Source organism: Bicyclus anynana, chromosome 18 (assembly GCF_947172395.1).
Source record: "Bicyclus anynana chromosome 18, ilBicAnyn1.1, whole genome shotgun sequence".
Classification (NCBI taxonomy): domain Eukaryota; kingdom Metazoa; phylum Arthropoda; class Insecta; order Lepidoptera; family Nymphalidae; genus Bicyclus; species Bicyclus anynana.
In genome coordinates, this window is record NC_069100.1 from 15,019,491 (window position 1) to 15,040,771 (window position 21,281).

The 21,281-nt window shown below is 35.5% G+C and overlaps 1 long non-coding RNA gene across 1 annotated transcript in view; it reads left to right on the forward strand.

Annotated features, from left to right (window-relative positions):
• LOC112055498 (uncharacterized) overlaps nt 1-21,281 on the forward strand; it is a 68,908-nt gene that overhangs the window by 6,774 nt on the left and 40,853 nt on the right. Inside the window, exon 2 of the long non-coding RNA XR_002887506.2 lies at nt 10,489-10,533. This is a non-coding gene — a long non-coding RNA (uncharacterized LOC112055498). The remainder of the gene's footprint in view (nt 1-10,488; nt 10,534-21,281) is intronic.

Consider the following 21,281-nt stretch of genomic DNA (forward strand, 5'->3'; position numbering starts at 1 on the left):
GCGGACGGAGTGTTTTATATTCTTATTTTTAAAAGTACTTAACTTACATTAGTTTTACTTGAATGTAATTAGTGGAGACTTGTTTTTAAATTTTTTTGGGAAAGTTTTAGTTTAATAAAGATAGTGGAAATTCTTTCCTTCGAGAATTCTTTTATTTTTAAGGCGGAGAATAATAATGTTAAGTGGAAAACCAAATAAATAATCTCCAATAATAGAACAGTGCCATAACTGGAACACGACGTGCTATGCGCTTCCCTGCGCCCGACAGTATCAGGATAGCTTTGCCTTTTGTGATCATAATTTCTTCAGTAACCACAGTTTTTACACCGAAATATACGGGTAAAAGCACAAAAGTGTATCTCGTAATAACATTTTAAGTAGGTATAATGTGTTCAGTTAATCGATGCATTGCGTTTTTAAATATAGCTACGATTACGTCTGGGAGCAGTTATAGCCCAGTGGATATGACCTCTGCCTCCGATTTCGGAAGGTGTGGGTTCCAATCCGGTCCGAAGCATGCACCTTCAACTTTTCAGTTGTGTGCATTTTAAGAAATTAAATATCACGTGTCTCCTGAAAGAAAAACATCGTAAGGAAACCTGCACACCAGAATATTTTCTTAATTATCTGCGTGTGTGAAGTCTTACATTATTTGAAAGCGGCAGATAAACCACTAAAACAATTTAGTAGAATGGATAATCAACTATGCCATTTACGGTAAAAATCCAGTGTTGACTTAATGCATCAATATCAATTCAAAATATATTTATATCAAGTAGGCTTAGTTTGCAAGCACTTCAGAAACGTCAGGCTATGTTATGGTAATAAGTAAAGTAGAAAACTTAAAATTAAAGGTAAAACATTCTTAACACTAAGTAAAATATCATAATTCTTGGTTAAACAAATTTCATGGTCACCATAGAGGCAAAAAACCATACTCCCGCGCATCTGGCCCGCACGTGGGTATTCGACAATACATGGGAACCATGCGGGCCATGGGGTGATTGAATACGGGGCACGGAGGACCCGCGCATTCTAATGGATTTGCGACTCGCTGTGTTTTTGGGCCTGTTTAGGCTATGGTTTAGAATTAATTATTTTACAAGTATGACAAAAAATTTTTAAAACCTAATACCACTAATACTGAATTTAAAGATAAAACTTTAGAAATTAAACCTTAATAGTTAAAAACTAAACCGTGATAACTCCGATTCCGGAGGGAGTGGGTTCGCATCCGGTCCGGGGCATGCACCTCCAACTTTCAGTTGTGTGCATTTTAAGAAATTAAATGTCACGTCCGTCTCAAAACGGTAAAACGTGGAAAACATCGTGAGGAAACCTGCATACCAGAGAATTTTCTTAATTCTCTGCGTGTGTGAAGTCTGCCAATCCGCATTGGGCTAGCGTGGTAGACAACTACATTATTTCCGCAAAAACAAAAAAAAAATATAAAAATGTTTTACTGTTGTTACATGGAATCGAACTCGGGATTATTATATCGTACCTTAGAACTTAGTTGAAATTAATGTACGCTTACTGTTTGTATGTACCTATTTCCGCAATCTCATGTCCAAGAGTCTTTGTACTTAAGATTCGGCGCCTTGTCTTAGACTAAAATATGAAATCTGTTCAAACTATTGAAATTTCATTATAATTGTGCCATTTGTGGGCTGTGGTAGTCAATTATTAGGGTCCCTAACTATTTGAAGTAATTGTAAATTTCTTGGTTCTGTTCCAATAGAGTTTTTAATTGATTCATCTACAGTAGATGATTATTGATATTTATTTATCGGGTTTCTTGGTTTCTGCACCATGAAAATTTTTGAATTAATTCATCTACAGTAATGTATTCTTTGCTACAGCCGTTTCATAGATTTCATTTTTGTGCCAGTTATGGCAGTGACTAGGGGGTACCTCTATCTACATTATTTTTTCGGATAATTTTTCTTAGCTTTTACACAAAATTTAAATTTTTTTAATAAGTTCATCTAATAGTAGTTTTGAATCGCTCTAAAATAAAATAATGAAGTCATCACATCAGACGTGCGGTTTATACAAATGGATCAATTATGACGTCACCACAAACCATGTGGTCCATCGATTCACGGTGCGGTGACGTCACTGCCCTCGGACATGGTTTTTATTCGACGACTAGCGGACACCCCGTGGTTTCACCCGCATAGTTCGCGTGCCCGTTAGAATACGGAGATAAAATATAGCCTATGTTAATCAGTGAAGATGTGGCTTTCCAATGGTGAAAGAATTTTTAAAATTGGTCAAGTAGTGTTTAAATCTAAACAATTAGTGGGATTAGGGTGATAATTAACGGAAATTAACGGATTTTAATAATAATGACCGGGACCGATGGCTTAACTTGCTTGAAGCACAGGTATGTCATACCACCTATGTTTTTCCAACTCCAGGCTGAGATTTTTTTGACTAAAAATGTCTTACAACAAAAAAAAGCTCAGTAATTATTCCATGGCTCGACCCAGGATTTGAACCCAGGACCTCGTGATCCAAAGCCTGGTGGGCTAACCACCGGACCAACGAGGCAATCCACACGGACTATAGACTAGTAAATGAATAATTGGTTATTTCATAACTTTTGTACTAGCAGACGCCACGCGGTTTCGCCCGCGTTGTTCCCGTTCCCGTAGGAATACGGGGATAAAATATAGCCTATAGCAATCGGGCATAGTGTAGCTTGATATCAGTGAAAGAATTTTTTAAATCGGTTCAGTAGTTTCGGAGCCTATTCAATGCAAACAATCTTCCTCCTCTCTGTAATATTAGTATAGACTTATAGACTAGTCGTTCTATTTGTAATATTAGTATAGAGTTATAGACTAGTCGAGTATAAATATAACGAGTACTACGCCGGTTTCACCCGCGTAGTACCCGTTCCGTGAGAATTCGGGAATAAAATGTTGTCTATTACAATCAAAAGTGACGTGGCTTTCTAGTGGTAATTAATATTTTAAAATTGGTTCAAAAGGTCCACAAATTACCCCCTACAATACCATAAACTTAACTTCTTTAGTATAACCATCAGGTGAGATTGTAGTCAAGGGCTAACTTGTAAAGAATAAAAAAAAAAAAAACATTTTTTTTGTTTTTTTTTGTTTGTTTTTAATGTTTTAATTAGATCATATTGACCTAAATTTGCTGAATCTATACTAATATTATAAAGCAGAAGCGTTTGTTGGTTTGCTTGGAAGCGCTAATCTCAGGCACTACTGGTCCGATTTGAACAATTCTTTCAGTGTTAGATAGCCCATTTATCGAGGAAGGCTATAAACTATATATTAGACCCGTATTTCTACGGTAACGAGAACCACGCGGACCACGCGTTAGTTCAAATACCCAATAGTCAAGAAACATTTGATCGTACGGAGAGCAGAATTAATTGTAATGTGTAGTAGTGCTGATAGCGTGGCCTTGGCCTGCTGATAGCCGCTGATAACGATTGATAACGACTCGCTCCACTGTCCTCCGCCGATGTATTTAGCTTTCAATTATTATTTGTTACATAGTAGCTAACTGCCTTGTTAGTACACTGGTTTCTGTTTGGTTATGGTCGTGATAGCCGTGATAGCCCAGTGGATATGACCTCTGCCTCCGATTCCGGAGTGTAGGTTCGAATCCGATCCGGGGCATGCACCTCTAACTTTCCAGTTGTGTGTATTTTAAAGGAAAACATCATGAGGAAACCTGCATACCAGAGAATTTTTTTAATTCTCTGTGTGTGTGAATTCTGCCATTGGGCCAGCGTCGTGGACTATTGGCCTAACCCTCTCATTCTGAGAGTACTCGAGCTCAGCAGTGAGCCGAATATGGGTTGTCAATGATGATGGATTCATAAATCTCAGGGTTGAGGCAAGAAAAGTCATTGAGTTTCCTTCTTTCATTATAGGGGACTCATAGATAGTCGGAATTATTTGAATTACTTTGTATGTAAACATAAAAGTTTTTATTTTGTAGTTGTTAAAAAAATATTAATTATGCAGTTTGGCTCCTATATGTGGACTCGTCAACACCTTGAAGTTATGGGAAATACTCCTAAGCACCCTATATATTTACAACAATATAAAAAATCCCATTAATAATCCCCAGTTCGTATAGTATAACTACTGCAGTAGGTAACTAGTTGGTACAGAAAATAGTTACATATAAAGCCAAAAGCATTAGGTCACCGCTCCATTTCTCAGTATTAGAGTAGGTATAAACCTAATACCGATCCAAACAGAAAGAATGGCACATTCTGTGATTGTTATTGGACCGAGAGACTACGATAGCTAGACCTACTTCATTTTATGAAGCGGCTACTATACTTATGATACCATAAGTATAGTAGCCGCTTATGGAGTTTGTGTGGGCTTTGGAAGATCAATTCTAAACGTGTTTTTTAATATATTACTATACAACTCTTGGAAAACACCGTTAAAGGTTTTTTCAAGAGAACTTTCAAGGTCTCTAAGCGAAGGGTTTCCACGTATCTAACGGTTTGTCACAACAAACTAGTCGACGTCCTGCGGTTTCACCGGTTTCCATGTGCATACGGGGTTAAAATATATAGCCTATAGCACCCGCGGATAGAGTAGCTTCCCGACAGTGAAAGAATTTTTCAGATCGGTTCAGTAGTTTTTGAGCTTGTTCAATGCAAACAGACAAACAATTAATGAAATTTTTCGTCTTTACAATATTGGTACATAGATTACGTTATGGACTATTGAGGATCTGGAAACTTAACTTGAAACGAGGCTTAGTTTACAAGCACTTGTGAAACGTCAAGTTATGTCATAATTTAATTTAATGCTAGTAATTATAGTCGAAAACTTTAAATTAAAGTTACGAACGTTCCAAACGCGCCTTGGTCTGCGAAGAGCCCACAAACTCAGCCAAGGTATTTTTTTTACCACCATTTTACTAACTAAGTACGTACACGGTGCAGTTCAGTTCATAATTAGTTACCTTTACCTACGGTACAAACACCGACAAACTTCCAGTATCCTTAAAATGTGGTATGTCTCGCCATCGCAGGCGGTCGTTCTATTTAATATGGTTCGATTAGATGGATAGTGTTACTCTAAACATTGCACTCTAAGCTGTAATATTGTAGTGTTGTACTGGTCGTAGTAATTTGATATTTTAACGGTCAATCGATAAAGCTTGGGATAACATTTCGGCTGATTCAGGTTATTTTTATCCTATTTAGAAATGGCTTTGTTTTAAACTAGTGTGTGTGCATGTTTGCAAGTCTGCAATTTTTCCAAAAACTACATATTTGCATAAGGCTCAGTGGATATGTCCCCTACCGAAGGGCGTAGGTTCGAACACATACATAAATGCTTTATTGCGTCTCTTATAATATCCAAAGCCAAAAATAAAAAAAATTCCAAAAATAAAAAAATCTATTTAAAAATATAAAAACTTTAAAAGTTTGTAACTATATTCCAACACTACCTCAATCCTCTTTTAGAATTCAAAAACGTGCAACCCAGTTTGAATTTTTTTCTGTATAAAACATATTATAAAGCTGAAAATCTAACAATCGTACTTCTCAACCCTCCACAATAGGTTTTAGCGGTCAAAACCGTCGCCAACCCAAACCCCACTCTGTACAGTAGGTGACCATCACAAACGAAAAACGACCTTAAAGTTACACACCACAAAGGTGGTGGTGTAATTTTCAAGTATCAAGACTTACGCGCCGCTGTATACAGCCTCTCAGAGCTAAGCTTTCAAAAGATCGATTCAAGTCTCAAAGCTTCAAAGGCGTTATCGGATCCGTTGAGCGACTGGTCGGAGGATCGGTCGGTTGTTGAGCGGATTTGTGGTCGGATCTTTGTCATATAATTTTATTCCTTGTGGATTTTGTATTAATTATTTTAAGTGGCTTATTCGGAGTTTTGGAAATTGGGATATATTTTTTTCTCATCATCAGCGTAATGAAGATCCCACTGGTGGGCAGAGCTATTTTGTGTTTACCTTAATATCTATAGAAAAAAAAATTGTAATATTTTCTCATGTCCTATTTAAGGGATATATTATATGAGTCTATTTTCATCCATACCTCTTATTTGTAAGCGAATAAAAACTCTGTTTGTTGCCGATAGTCTTGCGATTGGTTCCGTAACTGTGAAAGCGAAGCTTGACTGGGTTCGCTAGTCTTTTATATATGCTAAGTTAGTATTTGTGTTTCTTAAATATTCTGAGGTTTACATTGAACCATGATAAATTTTTGCAATACAGAAATATGCTGAATCTTTACCTTTTTATTAAGAAAAAATCTTGAAAGGGTAAAGTGTGAAATAGAAGTTTGGGTGAGGGTTCTGTTATTTCTTAAATTAGACCAAATTCATAATTTAAAATGAGTAAGTTTATTTAATGTAGGCCTAGTTTAGAAATACTTTTGAAAAATCAAGTTTGACTAGTTGTAAAACTTGACTTGTCGAACTATAGAGATCAGTAATTATGTAATCTAATTTACTATTATCCGCTAAAAACTTAGATCCCTCAGAAAACCATCTACACGCATTTCACCCCGAAACCATAGCATCCTCATGAGATACTGTAATCAGACGTATATTTGTTTTTGCGTCTCAGAGATCAGATTTTTGGCAGTTATTGCAAAATAAATTTACTATTCATTGTACATTAGCATTCCCGTGTTATGTGTAACATTTTTGGTTTAATGGCATCCCAATTATTATTATTGATCTCTATTAGTTTACCAGCTAAGCAAACCCCGTAGAAACTGCGAACGCCAACAATATAGATATTCAATAAAAGGGGCCCCAAGCAGCTGCCCTGCAACAATGGTGCCACGTACAATGAACTTAATTTTTGTGCTGTACAATGGGCATATAACGGTGTTACGGGAAGCAAAATCTCTCATTGTCGTCTACACCGGCAGTTATAAGGGTTTTATTATTATACATTACCTACCCTTGTGGATTTTGCGCAGTTGGGGAGGCCAGGGTTTTTAGTTTTGCGTTGTTATGTGGATTTTTTGGTGTTTTCTCACACTTTTTTGAATGATTACAATTTTGGTGTGGTATCTGAAAGCCTACCACGATTCAGCTTATCCTATTCAAATAAATAACAGCTGGGCTATTCTGTAACGAAGTTTTTATAAGTCTACAGTGTAAGTTTTAAATTCTTCTTTATGTCGCTGTCCCTATCTCTCTCTGTTTAATATAATACTAAAGATAGAGAGACGTACAAATAATTCAAAACTCAATCTGTCAAGTGATAAAAACACAGTAACAGAGTAGCGCTAAAAGGAATGAATATAATACGTGTAATTTGTATTTAGTAAAATTTGTAGCTAATTTTCCTTTAACCTTTCATGATGAAATGTAAATAGGGGAAATTTTAAAAAAAATGTACTACCTATACTAAAGCCATACTCGAGGAATAAATACTCTTTACCAACAAATAAATTAAAAATGAGGGTATAAGTCGCTAGTCATTTGACACCTAATAATAATTATAATTAACTTGTTCTTAAATGAATGAAAATAAATTTGATTATTATCCTTAAAACAATTAGATATAGTTAATACATTTTGAATAATATTTTATAAAAAAATAATATATAATTTTAAATGAAAAAGTTATGAAATTGAATCCGTTTTCTACCCTCATTTCTAATTTACATTAGATTTAATCAGAAATATGTTTTAAATAAAGTCGAGTATGGCTTTGGTATAAGTGAAAAATGCCTTCCCATTTCAATACAGTTTCATAAGAGATTCTAAGGGTAGGCAATGAATTATGTATCTATGAAGTGGACACCACTGTCGATAAGTATCTGCATACCTGTAACATGATCACATGGCGTTTATGCGACGCTAGTACGCTTCTGGTTCTACGAATGCCTACGCTGTAGAAACGTTCGTAACGTTCCTACATAAACATATAGACTAAGACTAAGAGACGATGGTTGCCAGACCTTCGGAACTTTGTAAAAGCTGAAAGTTTGTTAGCTCGTGCTCATAAAGAGTACGGTAGGCAACTAAAGAGTCGTAATAGCCCAGTGGATATGGCCTCTGTCATATTTAAAAGGCGTAGGTTTGAATCGGGTCCGAGGTATGCACCTCCAATTTACTAGTTATGTGCTTTTTTTTTCTCTTGTTTCTTTGTCAGATCGGAGATCAGTCTCTGAACCATAATCCGATCAAATGACTTTTTAGTATGTCGTTTCGGGCTCTGACATCCACTGATGTAGCGTCCTTCCAGGAATGAGTATATAGAGTTATGTGCATTTTAAGAAATTAAATATCTCGAGTGGTGAAGCAAAACACCTGCATACCTGAGAATTAATTTTTATTTTCTACGTGTGTGAAGTCTGCCAATCCGCATTGGGCCAGCGTGGTGCACTATTAGCCAAAACACTTACTCTGAGAGGAGACTCGAGCTCAGCAGTGAACCGAATTGAATTAATGATGACGGTGGTCAATGAGTTTGGACCTTGGGGCTTTGGGAGATAGGAGGTTTCAAAGGTCTCACAACTGTTTATTCCGTACAGGATATCTTGAGAAATTATATCGCCAGTTGCCAAACAATAACTCCTAGGCAACCCTCCTCTAGAAATCCTTGAAGTTTTTTTCCTATGATAGTATTTGTAAGGGTTGTCACGAAGATAAGAGACTGGCGTCTGGGGATATTATTTCTCGTGTTAATACTTGAATACTTCAGATACATTCTTATCTTAAAACCTGCTTTATCCCAAAGCCATCATGGTCTTTTTTCCATTCATACCATAATTACCACCAAAGAATCATGAGCTGATAAACGTTCGGCTTTTATTAAAAGAGGAAAGTCTGAACACCACAGACTCGTTCTAATAATGCTGTGGTAACAAAAACAACGTTCACACGTAGCAACTAAACACGGTCTCAGCGCATTCCCAGTAATATGACCACATGTCCCATTGACTCATCTATGAGCTATCTCGTTTTACTTGCTAGTAAATAACTGCGAAACATATCAAAATTGTTTATCTCTAATATCCTTGCTTTACAAGCACGAAAAGTTTGTCAGTTTGTTGAACGATCAAATCAAATTAGCGGAAAGTTAAGTGCGGCGTCACCTGGGGTGCGATTTCGCTATTTTACACTCGTCGACGAAGTTTTCGCCTATAACACTTCTTGTTCCAATTTGAAGTTTATTATTATAGGATGCCAAAAGCAAAATTTCACTAACAACAAAGTTACCATGGAAACGAACGATGTCACAGCGCAGTAATTGTTTACTCATTTTTTTATTCTCTACAAGTAAGCCCTTGACTACAATCTCACCTGATGGTAAGTGACGATGCAATCTAGGATAGAAGCGGGATAACTTGTTAGGAGGAGGATGAAATCCACACTCTTTTAGGTTTCTACACGACATCGTCCCGGAATGCTAAATCGCTTGGCGATGGGGGGTGTAACTAGCCACGGCCGTAGCCTCCCACCAGCCTCATTCGTCAGTCCATTTAGCAGGGGGTCGAGAATACTGCGCTTTCCGGTGTAGGGTCGCCATTCCAGCACCTTGATACCCTAATTAATATCGGCTCTTCGAACTATGTGCCCCGCCCATTGCCACTATTGCGTTTCATTGAGCTATGTCGCTGACTATGGTTCCTGTGGATCTCCTCATTTCGTTTCTAAACAGAATCTAAAAAGAAAAAAAATTGTTCCCGTTGCAATACAGGGATAAAATATACCTAGGCCTATAGCTTTCCTCGGTATAGGCTATCGAACACTGAAATAATTTTTCAAATCGGACCAGTAGTTCCTGAGATCAGCGCGTTCAATCAAACAAACAAACAAACTCTTCAGCTTTATAATATTAGTATAGACTTGTTAGCACTACACATAATACAAAACTACTTAAAACTCTGTATTTATTTATTAAAACTTAAGTGAGATGATTGTTTTTCCAAATATGCCCGTTTTTATCAGTTTTAATTTCTTAAAATGCACACAACTGAAAAGTTGGAGGTGCATGCCCCGGACCGGATTCGAATCCACACCCTCCGGAATCGGAGGCAGAGGTCATATCCATTGGGCTATCACGGCTCTTAGTTAGTAATAGTATAAAAACTTTGTGTACTGTATCGTCACTTACCATCAGATGACATCGTAATCGAGGACTAACTTTTCATTGTTACTGAAATAATATGTATATTGAATACACGGATAAGTGACGTCACAGTACATTTTCCTCCGACATTCTATAATGTTATCATCAATTACAATGTTAAGAGTAGAATTACAAGGAAAATGATATATTTAATTATTAATTAATATAATTAATAATAATCTATTCACGTTCTTTTGTTATACTGAAACAGGTTTTTCTATGATGTTTTTTTGCAGAAAGACTATTATGTTTTTCGTATCTTCATAATAAGATGTAGTATTTCAATATCATATTCTGATAGTGTCGTAGTTGTGGTGGTCATTTTGTTAATTTAAATTTTATTTGTTACAGATAAAAATTGAAAGAAGATGGCCTACTTAACTGGCATTTTGACTGGTAAGTGATTAATTATCATTTATATAATCTTAGTCTTACATTAGGTATGGTGATAGGTACATTAATAGAATAGAAACAAACATAAATATACATACTATAATAATTGAAATGTTCATCTTATGATCATACCACGGGTGAGTCCAGTAGGTAACTATATACTATACTCTTTAATTATATTTTAGTACTATACTATTTTCTTTCAAAAACTTTAAAATGTTTATTAAACGCAAGTTTATAGGAAAATCTTATTATAGTGTTAATGATTATCTATACTAATATTATAAAGCTGAAGAGTTTGTTTGTTTGATTGGACGCGCTAATCTCAGGTAATACTGGTCCGATTTGAAAAATTCTTTCAGTGTTAGATAGCCCAATTATCGAGAAAGGCTATAGGCTATATTTTATCCCCGCATTCCTAAGGGAACGGGAACCACGCGGGTGAAACCGCGCGCGGTCAGCTAGTAATCAATACAGGAACGTATGCAGTTGTAATACTGTTGCATTAACCCATTATAAGGCAAAGTAAACCCAGCTATCATGGCAACCCTATACCCCAGTGTCGCGCCATCACATCACGAATTGGGGTCAATTGATGTTTGCCCGTTCGCCGAGCAGCCATATTGGAATTTAGGGTTCACGCACACTTGACGTAAAATCTGTCGCCGAGTGTACGTTGTCATTTTTAACCGACTTCAAAAAGGAGGAGGTTCTCAATTCGGCCGGTATTTTTTTTTTTTTTTTTTTTTTTTTTTTTTTTTATGTATGTACACCGATTACTCAAAGACGCCTGGACCGATTTCAAAAATTCTTTTTTTGTTTGAAACGGTATAGTCCCCATTTGATCCCATTGCCATCATGACAAGATCTGATGATGGAATCCTGGAGAAATTGAGGGGAACTTTCGAAAATTATATGGGTGTCTAGTGTGTTCGTGAACTTTTCCATTTAGTGCCTTTAAGAAATACAAAATTATGAAGGTTTAAAATCGATCTGATGATGGAGTCATAAAACAGACGAGGGAACTCCTTGGCGATTTACAACAGTTACCTTGTGTTTGGGCTTGATTAATTTGTCTTAATGAGAACTTTCCACATAGATAGGTTGTGACTGTCATTTAGGGGTTTGGTGATGAAGACCAAGGACAATTAAGGGAACTCCTTAACAGTTAACAGTAACTACCTTGTGTTTGGCCTTGATTAATTCGTATTGCTGAGAACTTTCTACCTAGATGAGTTGTGTCTGTTATTAGGGGTCTGATGATGAAGACCAAGGTCAATGTAGGGAACCCCTTGACGGTTTACGGTAGCTACCTTGTGCTTGGACTTGATTAATTTGTATTGCTGAGAATTTTGTACCAAGATGGGTTGTGACTGTCATTAGGGGTCTGATGTATTCGTTTGAGATGAAATTTTACACTAAAAATTGAAAAATAATAAAAATTTTAATAAAAAAAATACAACCGACTTCAAAACCTAAAAACGTACCCACTAAACTAAAAAGCGAAAAATAACATCATAATATGTTCTACATGCTGATCAGTATGAAGTCGGTGCTTAGCCGGTGTTGTCTTAATTCAAGCCATTTCTGACAGGACCACATGAAACAACACTGTCTGCAAAATCTAAATCTATAAGATATGCACACATGGCTTGAATTAATACATCACCGGCTTAGCACCGCCTTCATACTGATCAGCATGTAGAACATATTATGATGTTATTTTTCGCTTTTTAGTTTAGTGGGTACGTTTTTAGGTTTTGAAGTCGGTTGTATTTTTTTTATTAAAATTTTTATTATTTAGTACCAGCTTTAGTATGTGACGTCATTGTTATTAGGCTCGTTATATTACATCATCATTAGGGAGGGAATATGGGGCTTAGTCCCACTACGATTCCCGATGAGGGTAGGTAAGCTTTTTGATTACGTATCGATGTTATAGCTTGGAGACATGGATCGCCTTCCTGTTTATACAAGAAGCAGAATTAATGTTATGTGATGACACAGAATACATGGTAGGTAATGACTAGTGGACGCCCCAGACTTGATTTACCCTTAGACCTGTTTAGTCCGGCCCTGTCGCAAAATTTGTTCTTAGTGGAAGTCTACTAACTATAATCTACCTCCCTGCTATCATTTCGTCTATGTGCGTCTAGTGGTTTTTATGATATATTTCGTTTCAGATATATTTAATTAGAATATAATAAATATTGTAAAGAATGGTGATCTTATAAGAGCAACTGTTGAATTTATTGCTGCTCAGTCAATCTGCCTTCTGAAACGTTGGTACAGCCTGTGAAATAAGTCTTGAAACTTGAAACCAGACGTTTCAAAGCTTGTAAACTGAGCCTATCTATACTAATATTATAAAGCTGAAGAGTTTATTTGTTTAAACGCGCTTATCTCAGGAATTACTGGTCCGATTTCAAAAATTATTTTAGTGTTAGATAGCCCATTTATCGAGGAAGGCTATAGGCTATATATTATCCCCGTTTTCCTACGGGAACGGGAACCACGCGGGTGAAACCGCGCGGCGTCAGCTAGTATAAAATATATGGATGGACATGGATTCGGAACGAACCAATGCCACTGAACTAATGAGGTACATCTTGGAAGAGCCAATAGCTCAATATCTCGTAGAACTCGAACTCTAAACCTCAAAGCCACAGCCACTGAACATACGAGGCTACTAAAACTATTAGACGATAAATATTAAAACCGGCAATCATAAAATATCAATCGGAAGCAATTAATAAATGCAACGAGCCGCATAATTATTTGCAATGCGAACAATTAATTTGCGAAAAAGCGCAATATTGTATTGACGGGCTAAACCGAACTCATTATCCTACGGAGCCGACATTATATCCTTTTGGATAGTTTTGAAAACCAATTTTGAATATACACAATATCTATTATACTAGCGAATACCCGCGACATCGTCCGCGTGGAAATCCTCGACACTTGCTAGTGGTTAAAACTTATAATATTTATTTTTTATTTATTTGTTGAAAGCCAAAGACGACATGTATTATTTTAAAATGACCATAAAAAGATTATAATGAGTTATCTTTAAAAGATAACTCAAATGCTGTCGCAGACGATTTTTAACTTTTTAAATCGTATCAATTCCGTCATACATAATTTTTGCGTAACTAAAGCTCTCAATAGGAAACTTATTTTTCCCCATTTTTTTCAAATTTTCATTGTCATAGCGTTGTTGCAAAGCCCAATTATAGTATATATAACTATATATCATAACTTACAAGTAACGTGGCTGTCTATTGGTAAAAGAATTTTCAAAATCGGTACAGTAATTTCATCGAATACCCCTTCAACGTCACAAACTAAATAGAAGAAGAAGATTGAATAACTATATAATTTATTTTCTTGGTTACTACGTACGTTAAGGCAAAACAGTATTTAATATTCATTATCACAAAAAAAAACATTTTATTTTTACTTACTTCATTTCGTAATAATATTTTTTTTATTTGGTAACCAACAGAGATAAGCACAAAAACGCCAGAGTCCCGAGCCGTGTATATTTTTTTTCATTTCCAACTTTGCTGCGTTCAAAAATTCAATATTTCAAATATCGAACAGGAAGTGACGCCGATAAACGCCGATAGGAAACGCTGACCCCGCCGCGATAAGAGCCGCGATTCGAAATTCAAATTGCGACACCCGCCATCTTTGTAAACATGGCCGCCCGTGTGCTTTATTGTAATTTTTTCATTTATCTGGACACATGTTTATTGTATTAGTTCTAAGAAGGACGACGGTTAGATTTTTTATATTTGAACCCGGAGTGTTATCTTGGTGTTTTTTCGGATTTTTTATTTATTTTCAAATTCGAAACTTTCTACATTTTGTTTGTTACTACCAGGATACTTTATCGATAGGGATTTGTTATCTATTACAATTTTTTGGTTTAATCAAATTGTGAAAATCCGTTTAGGTTTATCGTCATCATTATTGGTACGGGGTATAAGACAGCCTTATCTTATAAGACGGTAGTTATATAATATGTAGTTACAGAAGAGGTTAATAAAATAATGTTACTTAGTTACAATTCAACACTTACAGCTGAAATAAAACCCCAATAATTTTTATAGCCCAACCCTCGATCGTATTTATATACTAACAACTGGACCTACAAAGCAGTTTAGATCAGTACCGTAAAAACATCGATACCGACAGCCGTTTGGTACGCATTATGAGTCGCTCATTCGCTCGCAGATCGTGTAATGATTCGTAATCGTTCACTCGTTCACGTTTCATTCGTTCGCTGTGACCGGTGAGCTGCGACGTTATTAAAGCTGCTTTTGACGTTAACGGCTCTGCGAACTTTAATAGCACTGCACTTAATGGAATATCCTATCCTATGGGGTGTGTGCATGTTTTCTCCAATTTCCAACATCAAACGAAGGATGTTGTAAATGATGTGTTTGTCTGTGTATTTATGTAGTGTTTGTCTGTGGCTTCGAAGCCGTGATAGCCCAGTGGATATGACCTCTGCCTCCGATTCCGGAGGGTGTCAGGTGTGATCCGGTCCGGGGTATAAACCTCCAACTTTTCAGTTGTGTGCATTTTAAGAAATTAAATATCACGTGTCTCAAACGGTGAAGGAAAACATCGTGAGTAAACCTGCATACCAGAGAATTTTCTTAATTCTCTGCGTGTGTTAATGTCTGCCAATCCGCATTGGGCCAGCGTGGTGGACTATTGGCCTAACCCCTCTCATTCTGAGAGGAGACTCGAGCTCAACAGTGAGCTGAATATGGGTTGATGACGATTGTCTGGGGCTACGTAGCTTCTTAACTTTGTTTGAACAGTGGACCAATTGGATTAACGGGTTCTGCGAAGCACGGGGGTGAACCTCAATTTACCAAATGTTGAGTTTTAAAAAAAAAATGTTCCGATACGGGGAATGGACCTGCAACTTTTTAGATATGTGCATTTTAAGAAATATTACGTGAAGGAAAAATTTCCTGTTATTTTTCTTAACTCTCTACGTGTGAAATCCAATCCAATTCCAATCCACATTGGGCCAGCATCGTGGACTATTCCCTCTAATTCTGAGAGTAGACTCATGCTCAACAGTGAGCCGATTATTGATTGTTAATGATGAATCAATACTCAGAGTCATGGCAACACTAGTCAACATCTATTAAAATGAACGTTTAGATAGTACGAGTAAGGAGTCCTCTCATCGGATGAATAGCATTAGTTGATAACGACAGAATGGGAGCTTGTTATCTGTACTATGTAGTACGCAATCTGAGCTATACAGTTCACTAAAGAGGTATTGATCATGTTATTTGTATTTAGTAATATTTAAAACACTGTCGTCCATTTTGTGACGTCACTAACATACTTGATGTATTAAACGTCGAACAAATTGTTAATTAATATTTTTGTCAAACGCTCCGTTTTTATGGGATTTATTACAGTGACGTCATGAAACAGTTGCAATATAGACTGTCATGGCCAACAGGCATGGCTCGTATTGTCAAAAACATATTTGAAAACTAAAATTTTCATGTAATTACGTCTCAAAAATATTTAAAAAAAAAGTTCAGTCTAGTAGAACCATAATGAACAATTTAAGATCATTAAAAAAGTTTCAACTAGCCTATTGATGAGTTCCTTAATGATAAAGATGCTTGGAGGCCATTGGATTAACTCTACCTCCACACAGGAAGTTAAATTATAAGAAATTTTATTGATTCAAATATTGTTTGATTTATTTTTCAAAAGAGCAACTGTTGAGTTTCTTGCCGGATCTTCTCAGAAGAACCTGCCTTACGAGCCGGTGGAAGAATCTTTACAAATAGTCAACCATGACGTTTTAAAAGTGCTTGTAAAATGAGCCTACTTGAAATAAATGAATTTTGAATATTTTTGAAACGTTGCTGTCATACCTAAGACTAATTGAAATAAATTAATATTGAATTTTATATAGAAATTCTTAAATCGCGATAAAAATATAATTTACGACCTATTAATAATTAAGTAAATAACTTTATTAAAATCAGAAAACTCAAGAGACAATCAGAAACCACTTTCTTAGCTTGAAATTTAGTTTTTCACAAATCCTGCGGAAATCGTGGATTTTTCCGGGATAAAACGTAACTTTACTTTAATCCAGGGTATATACAAATAAGTCCAATTCGAATTCCAGCCAAATTCATTTAATAGTTTTGCGTGAAAGATTTACAAAAACCATTCATATAGATACAAACTTTCGCGGTTTTAATATAAGTAGGATTTGAATAAAAGAATTTTTAGACCGTTTGTCTGTTTTCCGTTTTAAAAAAAAACTATTACAAAACTCATTCGCGCTGGGAATCAAACCCAGAATCTCGGTCATAATGATCGAATGGTGAACGCAAATGGCTGAAATCATAACTAAACCTAAGGATAGGTCTCACTGTCTGAGAACTGAAGCAGTCATTGAATAGAATATGCATATTTCTTTCTCATTCAAATTAGTTTTTGAGATAGACTATACAATAACCTCAATACAGCTGCTGAACGATAGCCTGTCACTGCCAGATCTTCATAATTCTGTAAAAGATGAAAGTTTGTCAGACCGGAACCCTAATCACTTAAATGGACGTCTTTGCCGGTACGGTGGTAACAAGCAACGGCCGAAGCCTTCCACCAGCCAGATCTGGACCAATTAAGAAAACCTAAATCGGCACAGCTGGGGATCGATCCCAGGACCTCCGTCTTCTAATACCACTGCACCACGGAGGTCAAATAACAAAGGTCTGGCTGTGACAGGCATTTAGATTATAATACAAATATTATTATAACGCAGATGAGTAGCTGATGTTTCGAAGACGAAGATAGATAATAATGATAAGATAACATTTAGTAACAGAATAAAAGTATATTTTTGTTATATTCAATTCAATTCAACAAAAATATAAGGTTCATTTATCGGTGACGAAATCTATATTTGAATTTTAAATGTTGAACTCTTGAAGCTTGGCGCGCATTATGTTTAGTGCATTATTTAACCTTTTTACGTACAGACAACAAAAGACACGTTTATCAGATTTTTAGGTACATCTGAACTATATAAGAGTGGATCTCAAGTATTTTAGTCAGACAAGCCAGAGGCTTTGCTAGCCTGGTGTTTTAATTGTATTACAATCACTAACGTCAGATGACAAGATTGGTAGTTTGCCTTTTATTATAAGGATTAATATATATTTCTCAATTTTAAAAAATAAATGCGCATGCTTTACGCAATAAGAAAAAGCTCAGAATCTCGGCTAGTCTAATTCACGTGAGTTTATTCTGTTTATATTCGATTTAATTTATTTTATATATTAATTTCTAGTTTTTAGCAATGCAATATTTTAATTTTTAAATTAATTAACTGTACTTAAGTGACATTAGCTGTATCTAGCGGTTTAATTCGCATAAATTCTTCGGAATTACGGGATAAAAAGCTGTTTTTATGCTTTTGTAGAAATGGTCAAAAGTTCATCCAAATTCGTTCAGCCGTTGAGCTGTAATTGAGTAATAAACATCCATGCTTAAGTATTAATCAAATGATACCAAAATATGAGCATAAGTAAGTAAAACTTAATAAACTGCAAAATGTTGTATAAAATAAACTACTTAACTATAGTTAATCTAAACCTTGTTGATTCCATCGCACCGCGGTATAGTGTCTAAATTGCTGAAAGCATATTACCTCTTTTATTATTAAGATTTTCATAAAATTTTAATTAAATTTTATTATTTTTCGTGCGCCAGAAAAGGCGCGATGCATGATGAGATAAGAATTTACATTCACAGCATCTTACGAAGTAAACCAACCTTAACCTTAATAATGCCTTGCTAATAATATAAAAGTTATTTATTAATTTTAAACAAACATGTCAATTACAAATTAATATATGTTATGTATATGTCAGAAAAATTCTTCGTCATTGTCACTATTAGTTTAGTTAAAGAAAATTAATTTATAGCGTCAGTGCTTGATGTCAATTAATTATTATTGGAACGCCCATTTCTGGGCATAGGCCTCCATTTTTCTCCATGTAGAGTCCTTTTCATTAAAGAAGTCCGCGACTAAAACCTGAACTAAATTACCGCAATGAGAGATTAGCGCCGCATCTGGGGGACTTCTTACATGAAAAGGACATTATCTCTATCTCTCGCCAATCTTGTCCAGGTCCTCGCTCCATCGACGATGTCGTCCCGCCTCCGTCGTCTCGGCCGGCTTCTCGACCGCCGTTCGACACGCGGGTACTACTGCAGTAACTTCGTCCGCCGTCCGCCCGTTGTTTTCGTCATGTGTCCACCCCAGCGCCATTTTAGGTTACATGCTAGTTATGCCGCGTTTATAATTTTTGTTCTGTTTCTTATTAGTTTATTTTTTTATTTTATGCTTTATATTTAGGCCTAGCATGGCGCTTTGGGAAATCTGTATGTTATAAACGAACTCTCTATCAAACCAACCTCATGATCATATTTATATTTTAATTGTAAAAAAAAATTTAATAAAAAAAATTCTACCGACTTCCAATTCAAAAATTAGCCTAAACTAAAAAGCAAGAAATAACTTCGTACCTATGTCCTACCTTCTGATCGGTTTGAAGGCGGTGCCAAGCCAGTGATGTTTTAATTCAAACCGTTTAAATTACAAAATTTCTGTGGTTCTTTCAGAAACGTCTTTAATTAAAACATGACACTGGATTGGCACCGCCTTATAAAAAAAGATTGAGATTGGCGTATTAACAGGTACGATAAATAATTATGCTTCTAAAAAAAATTCTTGTATTTTTCCAATGCTTGACTAATGGTTATTATTTTATTAACCGACAATGTCTAATTAAATTTTTCAGACTTACGGAACCCTAAAACGTTTGCGTCACTAGCGTCCGTCTATATCGATGTTTGTCAAAAAATCTGTGTCGCTGATTCTTTTTACATATTTTGCTTCTAGCGATGTGTGCATGAAATAATGACACGTGCAGCAAGCTTTTTGGGGTGACAAAGTTCAAACTGCAATAAATGAATACGCAATGAATATATCGATTGATTGTCGCCGATTTTGTCCCCGTTTTATGTAAACAGTTCGTTTAGGAATCATTTTTTTGTGTACACTTGATGATATACAAAAAAAAAACATACATACAGCCGAACGTAGAACTTCCTCCTTTTTGGAAGTCGGTTAAAAATAAAAATTGTAAACAGCTGTATACTTTCCTGATCTGTATGTACTAATAACACAGGCTACACTTAATTTAGGGCTAGATACTTTGTGTGCTTAGACTTAAGGCTTGTTCGGACTACTTTATAAAATAATATTCATTCTCTCCCAAGAAATGCAACACTATTATGGGTAATAATGGCGGATTGATGACGTTTTAAATGCAGTAGTCGATTTGACGTTTGCTGTCAATTGTCATGTCATAGTTGCTTTATGGGCGCCGTCTTGTTAAAACTCAAGAACTTGGGTTTTCATTTTATTTCTTTATTTTTATTTAGTTACATTTATTCACTTATTTAGATTTTAATACAGTTTTTAAATTTTAATGATATGGGGTACAAAAGTGGACCTGAAACGGACTATCTTCTTTGTTACAAAATATTTACACCATGACTGTTTATGGAATGTTAAGTCCACAGAATACCGTAACAAACAAATCAAACAATCGGCTTACTTAGATTTGGAAAATACTTTATTGCGTTGCAAACCACCACACACTTGTGAGCTGTACTCGAACAAAGTGCGAACGACTTTTAGGCAGTAGCAAGTAGTTTAGTGAGCTACTCGACTAAAATGCTAAAGTAGTCCGTACTAGGCTTTAGAGTAAGTTCCAAAGATGTGTGTATTGTCCATATATAGGTATTTATATTATATTTCTTTTAATCAGAAACTATTACTTGATTTTTCTACTGTGGTTATGTTAGGTTTTCATCCCCTATTTCAACACCTTCAAGTTATATTTTTGCGATTAAATGACATGTACCGCAAGCTTTTTGTGACGACAAAGTTTGAACTGCAATAAATAAATAAATGAATACGAAATGAATGTATTCATTGATTGATTGTCACCGTTCGTTGTCCCCGTTTTATCTAAACAGTTGATTTTGGAATCATTTTTTTGTGTCTACTTGACGGAGATAAGTATACCTACTCGTAGAATAACTTACGTATCATTTTTAAAATGTGAAAGCGTAAAATTCTTCTATTTTTTAATAATATTTTTGTTTTATCGGAAACTGGGTCTTTTTCTTGCTTTTCTTTTAATTGCTTTGTAAAATTAAATGATTATTTTTTTTATTAATTTTTTTTAATCTACTTCCCTCTTACCATAATTAGGTAATGTGTCAAACTAAAGCTCATTTTATGCTTAATCTTACTGTATTAAATTGCCTTTGCTTTCATGGTTACCTAGATTTTGTATGAAAAATGTGTCTGACCGGAATTTATCTAGGCAACCTATTTGCAATGAGTCACTTTAAATATTATCTATCTGTTATTTTTTATCACTAATAGATAACAGATGAGGGTGTATATGTATATTTCTTGCCGAATCTTAGACCAATAGATATAGCAATGTATACTTAGAGACAAAATTATCCACCCACTTTAATATGCTCGCGTCATATTAAAGTGGGCGGATAATTGTGCCTCTGAGTATATTTATACTCGATACTCGTGGAAAAACATTTGAAAACAACTGAATTGAGTGCAGACCAAGTTGCGAGCATTT